Consider the following 7,792-nt stretch of genomic DNA (forward strand, 5'->3'; position numbering starts at 1 on the left):
AAAGAAATCCAGAGAATGTGCAAGTTAAACTACTGGGATGCAGGAAGGCCACACCAGAGTTTCTACTCCATTTTAATTTTATTTAAAAAAGCAAGAATTTCAACTTTACCGACATTGATTATACAGTTTGCACTGGATTCGTCACTCTGAATCTGTGTCACCGTTGTGTGTCATCTCCTCAGGGAAGGACAGAAGCGTCACATTGTGGTGACTTTCCCCCCTGAACCCCTGCAGAGGACAGCATATTACAGGTTAGGAGTGACTGGTTAAAGGCGGATAGAATGATCTAGTTTCAACTAACCTATCCTTACACCACAGATAAATGGCTTGAAAAGACTCCTACAGAGAAACTGCTGGTTTTCAAGATGACTCTAATAGTGCATGTGCCAGCAAACGAGTAGCTGTTTGACAGCACCAACATCTATTCCTACAGGCGTAGAAACCCTTTGGCTACTATTTGACAAGAAAAGACAATAAAAATCTAACATAGTTTATTAGAAGTTGGTCAAAACATTCAAAATGACCAATACTGTTTGAAATATGGATTTATTTTATTGTTACTATAAGCCTCACCCTAATTGTTGTGTATGAAGAGGTTTCATTAGACATCTGTTCTGGTTATTACAGCCACATATCACCCAAGATTTGAAATAAACTGCATTTAGGACCACTTCTTGGCCAGGCACAGTGGCTCATGCCTATAATCCCAGCAATTGGAGAGGCTGAGGCAGGTGAATCACCTGAGGTCAGGAGTTTGAGACCAGCCTGGCTAACATGGTGAAACCCCGTCTCTACTAAAAATACAAAAATTAGCTGAACATGGTGGCACATGCCTATAATCCCAGCTACTTGGGAGGCTGAGGCGGGAGAAGAGCTTCAACTTGGGAGGTGGAGGTTGCAGTGAGCCGAGATCATGCCACTGCACTCCAGCCTGGGCAACAGACTGAGACAAGAGCCAGTTATTCACATCAAGGGTCCCCAAACGCTGTTAGGAACTGAGTCACACAGCAGGAGGTGAGCAGCAGGCAAGTGAGCACTACCGTCCTGAGCTCCGCCTCCTGCACATCAGTGGTGGCACTAGGTTCTCATAGGAGCATGAACCCTATTGTGAACTGTGCATGTGTGGGATCTCGTTTGCACATTCTTTATGAGAATCTAATGCCCTGTGTTACATATAGTGAACCCCAAGTTTCTCTTAGAATAATCAGTATGTCAATATGTTCAGCTCTCTTATTCTTTAATTCTCTATTTTAAAGTTTAACTTCCTTGGCCGGGCATGGTGGCTTACGCTTGTAATCCCAGCACTTTGGGAGGCTGAGGCCGGCGTATCATCTGAGATCGGGAGTTTGAGACCAAACTGACCAAAATGGAGAAACCCCATCTCTACTAAAAGTACAAAATGAGCTGGGCGTGGTGGTGCATGCCTATAATCCCAGCTACTCAGGAGGCTAAGACAGGAGAATCTCTTGAACCCAGGAGGGGGAGATTGTGGTGAGCCAATATTGTGCCATTGCACTCTAGCCTGGGAAACGAGTGAAACTCCCTCTCAAAAAAAAAAAAAAAGAGTTTAACTTCCTTGTAGTTTCAGTAAACAACCTTTTCCACCAGTTCTAATCAGTAGTTCACATCTGCTCCCTGGGCCCGTGCCCCATCCTGACTCATCCTGGTCACCCACTCCGATCACCTGCTCCGGTCACCTGCTCTGACCCCTGCTTACCTGCCCTGATCTGCCATAACTGTCCTTCCTGCCAAACTACTCACGTGGCCACTCCAGCTCATACCCCTGCTCCATTTATTTATTTATTTATTTACTTACTTACTTACTTATTTATTTAGAGACGGAGTTTCAGTCTTGTTACCCAGGCTGGAGTGCAATGGCGCGATCTCGGCTCACTGCAACCTCCACCTCCTGGGTTCAGGCAATTCTCCTGCCTCAACCTCCTGAGTAGCTGGGATTACAGGCACGCGCCACCATGCCCAGCTAATGTTTTGTATTTTTAGTAGAGACAGGGTTTCACCATGTTGACCAGGATGGTCTGGATCTCTTGATCTTGTGATCCACCTACCTCGGCCTCCCAAAGTGCTGGGATTACAGGCTTGAGCCACTGCACCCGGCAGTCCCCTGCTCCCTTTAAAATAGTCAATCAGAGTTAGACTAGACTGTGTGATCTAATCCTAGCCACTAGGAGAACGACACAGCAGTGGGGGCAACCTCCGTCAGGGCTTAAGTACCCCTTTCCCTCCTTGTCCAGGCATGTGCTCGCCATTGTTCCATCTGTGTGCCACACTCTTCTATAGAAGTAAATTGCCTTGATGAGGAAATTTATATTAGAGTGATACTTCTGCAGCCTTGAAAATTCTACTTATAACACTGATTATCTGAGGTGGAACATTTTCATCCTGAAACCATCCCCACCCCACCACCAGTCCATGGAAAAGCTGTCTTCCAGGAAACCAGTCACTGGTGCCAAAAAGGTCAGAGGCCACTGCTTTACATTACTATTTCATAGTGTTGAACCAGCCTTTCAAAATTAGTGAAATGCAGAACGTACACTGGTCCTCTTCCCCTGATACAGGGAAGACCTGGGACTAGAGTCTATGTTTTTGTACTTATGAGATATGTTAAAGTACAGTTTTCAAGAAGGTAAAAATGTGGCTCTCTGGCAAATATACAACAAAATGTGTCAAAGATTATACTTAGCTCACCCATTAGTGAGGGAACCAGCAAAGAAACAGTGACCAATTCAAAGAGCATTTGAAAAACAACATTTCTTTCTTCTTTTTCTTTCTTTTTTTTTTTTTGAAACGAAGTTTCGCTCTTGTTGCCCAGGCTTGTTGCCCAATGCAATGGCGCGATCTCTGCTCACTACAACCTCCGCCTCCTGGGTTCAAGTGATCCTCCTGCCTAGCCTCCCGAGTAGCTAGGTTTGCAGAAATGTGCCACTGTGCCCAACTACCTTTGTATTTTTAGTAGAGACAGGGTTTTTCCATGTTGATTAGGCTGGTCTCGAACTCCAGACCTCAAGTGACCCACCCGCCTCAGCCTCCCAAAGTGCTGGGGATACAAAATACAAAAATACAAAAATTATCCGGGCATGGTGGGGCATGCCTATAATCCCACCTACTCAGGAGGCTGAGGCAGGAAAATCACTTGAACCTAGGAGGTGGAAGGTTGCAGTGAGCCAAGAACATACCACTGCACTCCAGCCTGGGCAACAGAGCAGGACTCCATCTCAAAAAAAAAAAAAAAAGAAAGAAATATAGCATGCACAGTTAAGTCCATAATACTTTATAATGGTAATAAAAGTCTGTGTTACTGATGGACTTATTCTATTCTTTGTTATTTTAGAGTATACTCCTACTTATTAACAAGACGTTAACTGCAATAGCCTGGCAGGTCTTTTAGGTGTTCCAGAAGGCCTTGTTATCATAGTAGATGACGGAGCCCTGCATGTTATTGTCCCTGCAGACCTTCCAGTGGGACAAGACATGGAGGCGGAAGACAGCAATATTGATGATTCTGACTATAAGTAGGCCTTGACTAACGTGTGTGATTGCATCTTAGTTTCGAACAAAAAAGTTGAAAAAAATGTAGAAAAGCTTATAGATTAAGGATATAGAGAGGAAATATTTCTGTACCACCATACAATGTGTTTGTGTTTGAAGCTAAGTGTTATTACAGAAGAGCCAAAAGCTTTTAAAAATTGAAAAGTTTATAAAGTAAAAAAGCTATGATAAGCTAAGATTTATTAAGAAAATGTTCTGCAGCCTGGGCAACATAGTGAGACCCTGTCTCTACAAAAAACATAACAAATTAGCTGGGTGTGTTGGCTGACGTCAGTGGTCCCAGCAACTTGGGAGGCTGAGGCAAGGGGACTGCTTGAGCCCTGGAGGTCGAGGCTGCAGTGATCTGTGATTGCACCACTGCACTCCAGCCAGGTGAGAGCTGGACCCTGTTTCAAAAATAAAATAAAATAAAATAATACATAAATAAATAATAAATGCAGTGTAGCCTAAGTGTCCAGTGTTCTAATCTACAGTCATGCATTGTAATGTAAGTTTTCACAGTCACTCACTGCTCACTCAGTGACTCACCCAGAAAACTTCCAGTGCTGCAAGCTCCATTCACGGAAAGTGCCTGATAAACTACAGGTCACTTTTGGCCTGCCTGCCTTCCTTGCTTCCTTCCTTCCTTCCTTCCTCCCTCCCCCTCCTTCTCCCTTCTTCCCTTTCGCTCTTTTGCTCTTTCTTTCTCTCTTTCCTTTCTTTCTTGATGGAGTCTTGCTCTATCACCCAGGCTGGAGTGCAGTGGCACAATCTCGGCTCACTGCAACCTCCGCCTCCCAGACAAAAGCGATTCTGCTACCTCAGCCTCCTTAGTAGCTGGGATTATAGGCATGTGCCACCACACCGAGCTACAGTTTGCTTTAAAGTAAACAGGCTTCTAAATTAACGGCCTGGGGGAGGGCTTGTGATTCACGCAGACATCCTGTCCCTGAGTAAAGAATCCTATTTTGAGTCAACCTCTTGACACTGAAGGGGACTCTGACTCACTTTCAAATCAAACGTCGGTATTTTAGCCTTTAACTGCAATCTGTAGCCAAAGATTATAACCTCTGTATTTTACCCTCCAATGAAAAGGATGGTTCTGCTGTCAGGAGTCCTCCTCCCTTCTTCTAAACTTTCCCATGAAAGTCCTTCCAACTTGTAGCGGACTCCAGAACACTCTCAACTTTTTTAGCCTGTCTTCCCAGGTCGACCATAAATACAGTCTAGGTGTGTGGTGGGCCAGACCACCTAGATTTATGTAAGCGTGGCAGGCCCATTTTTCCTCACAGTCATACCAACAGATTTCCACAGAGCTGCCTTAACATTGAGCAAATAGTTAAACCAGGGAAATCAGTGCCCAGACAGCAAAGCTGAAAATGAAACATATGGTCAGTAGGAGCCTTGCATGGGCTTCTCCCTAACCTGGAGCAAACAAGATAACAGAGACAGCCTTAAATTCCTAGTGCCAGAACCAGTCTTGGGTCAACAAAATCTGAGAGGAGTCAAGGTAACAGAGACAGCTGTCTGCATAGATTCATTGGAGAGTCTAAGACAGCTCCCCAGACCAAGCTGTGAAGGAGGTAAGATAGAAATAATCACTCCGGTACCACAGTAGACAGGCCTTGAAGATACTGGGGCCCTCACAGCCTAACCTGACTTAGCAAGCATTTTTGCCTTTGACCTTCTAGTTGAAACAAAATTAGTTACCAAATTAGACTTAGGAAAATCCTATACTGCATGTAGGCACATAACCCCAACCTATATAATCATTAAGAAAATTGGCTGGGTGTGTTGGTATACACCTGTAATCTCAGCACTTTGGGAGGCCGAGGTGGGCGGATCACAAGGTCAAGAGATCAAGACCATCCTGGCCGACATGGTGAAACCCCGGCTCTACTAAAAATACAAAAATTAGCTGGGCGTGGTGGCACAAGCCTGTAGTCCCAGCTACCCAGGAGGCTGAGGCAGGAGAATTGCTTAAACCTGGGAGGCGGAGGTTGCAGTGAGCCGAGATCGCACCATTGCACTCCTGCCTGATGACAAAGCAAGACTCCATCTCAAAAAAAAGAAAAAAAAGAAAAGAAAATTGTAACACCTTGAGTTTATCTAGTGGAATTATCTCCAGCCTGCTCCTTGTATCAGGTTACAGCCATAAATTACCTTCTTTCCTAGTTTTTCTGCTTATCATTATCAGGCCTTGAGAAAACATAGCTGGGCCCAACTTGGTACCGGGAACATAAAATATAAGTATACTTTATGATGTTCACACAATCTGGCTTCCAATAAACCTTTGTTTTTTTGTTTTTTTGTTTGTTTGTTTGTTTTTGAGACAAGAGTCTTGCTCTGTTGCCCAGGCTGGAGTGCCATGGTACAACCTCTGCTTCCTGGGCTCAAGAGATTTCTCACGCCTCAGCCACCCGAGTAGCTGGGATTACAGGTGCGCACCACCACGCCCAGCTAATTTTTGTAGTTTTAATAGAGATGGGTTTTGCCATGTTGGCTAGGCTGGTCTTGAATCCTGACCTCAAGTGATCTGCCTGCCTCTGCCTCCCAAAGTGCTGAGATTACAGGTGTGAGCCACCGTACCCAGCCCCAATAAACCTTTCTCAAATTATTTGTACCTCAACAGCTTTAATTTTGGTCAACATGTCCTATACATATGTACCATTTTTTATCTTCTATACCATATTAAAAATAATTAAAAAAAAAAAAAAAGACGGAATTTCACCTTGTTGGCCAGGCTAGTCTTGAACCCCTGACCTCAAGTGATCCGCCTGCCTCAGCCTCCCAAAGTGCTGGGATTACAGGCTTGAGCCACCACACCTGGCCTTCTATACCATATTTTTACTGTGCCTTCTTATGTTTAGATACAAAATTACTTGCCATTGTGTTACAGTGGTCTCCCATATTTAGTATACGAACACACCGTACAGGTTTGGAGCCTAGGAGCAATTTGCTCTTCCATGCAGCCTAAGTGTATAGCGGGCTGAATCATCTAGGTCTCTGTAAGTGCGCTCTGTAAGGTTTACACATGGACGAAATCGCCTCACGCATTTCTCCCCGCTGTTGAGCAGTGTGTGGCCTGAATCTGTCCCACCAGTAGAAGTTATTTGCATTTCTTCCAGACAAAAATCTTCAACTGAACAAGCAGTTTCTCAAATTCTGGGACCCTTAATCAATAGTAACTAATGGGATAAACTACGTTACTATGGTCCTCTCTGTCTGAATCCAGCTTGTGTATTTTGTAAATGAAGTTCTGTGGGAGCCCAGTCTATCTATCTCTTTGCTTATTGTCCATGACTGCTTTTGTGCCACAGTGGCAACCCTGAGTACACACAGCAGAGGTCCTAAAGCCCACAGATTTAGACCTGAGCTCTCAACACAGAAATCCTAAAGCTCACGGACTTAGAGCCTGAGAAATTTACTATGTGAACCTTTACAGATAAAGTTAATTGGCCATCGCTCTAGACAACCCTATGATGATTTTTGCCATCACACAAGAGTGAAAATGTCAGAGACATGAGAACCAGAGCAACCCCATATTGAATAGGGGCTGGGTAAAACGAGGCTGAGACCTACTGGGCTGCATTCTTAGATGGTTAAGGCATTCTAAGTCACAGGATGAGATAGGAGGTTGGCACAAAATACAGGTCTTAAAGATCTTGCTAATAAAACAGGTTGCCGTAAAGAAACGGACTAAAACCCACCAAAACCAAGATGGCAGCAAGAATGACCTCTGGTCGTCCTCACTGCTACACTCCCACCAGCACCATGACAGTTTATAAATGCCATGGCAACACCAGGAAGTTGCCCTATGTGGTCTAAAAAGGGGAAGCATGAATACTCCACCATTGTTTAGCATATCGTCAAAAAATAACCATAAAAATAGGCAAGCAGCTGCCCTTGGGGCTGCTCTGTCTATGGAGTAGCCATTCTTTCATTCTTTTACTTTCATGATAAACTTTCACTGCCCTCTACTGACTTGCCCTGAATTCTTGTGAGAGATCCAAGAACCCTCTCTTAGGGTCTGGATCGGAATCCCTTGCCTGTAACAAAAGGATGTGCTATTTAGCTTTTTGCCTTATTTCCAAGTTTTGCACACTTTTTCTGACCAACACTTGAGAACCTTTAATATGTAGTTTTTCTGTTTCCATTGTCTTCATTTAGGCCTTCTGGTTCCAATTAAATTTTAATTCAGCCGGGCGCGGTGGCTCAAGCCTGTAATCCCAGCACTTTGGGAGGC

Source organism: Cebus imitator, unplaced genomic scaffold, assembly GCF_001604975.1.
Source record: "Cebus imitator isolate Cc_AM_T3 unplaced genomic scaffold, Cebus_imitator-1.0 Scaffold385, whole genome shotgun sequence".
NCBI lineage: Eukaryota > Metazoa > Chordata > Mammalia > Primates > Cebidae > Cebus > Cebus imitator.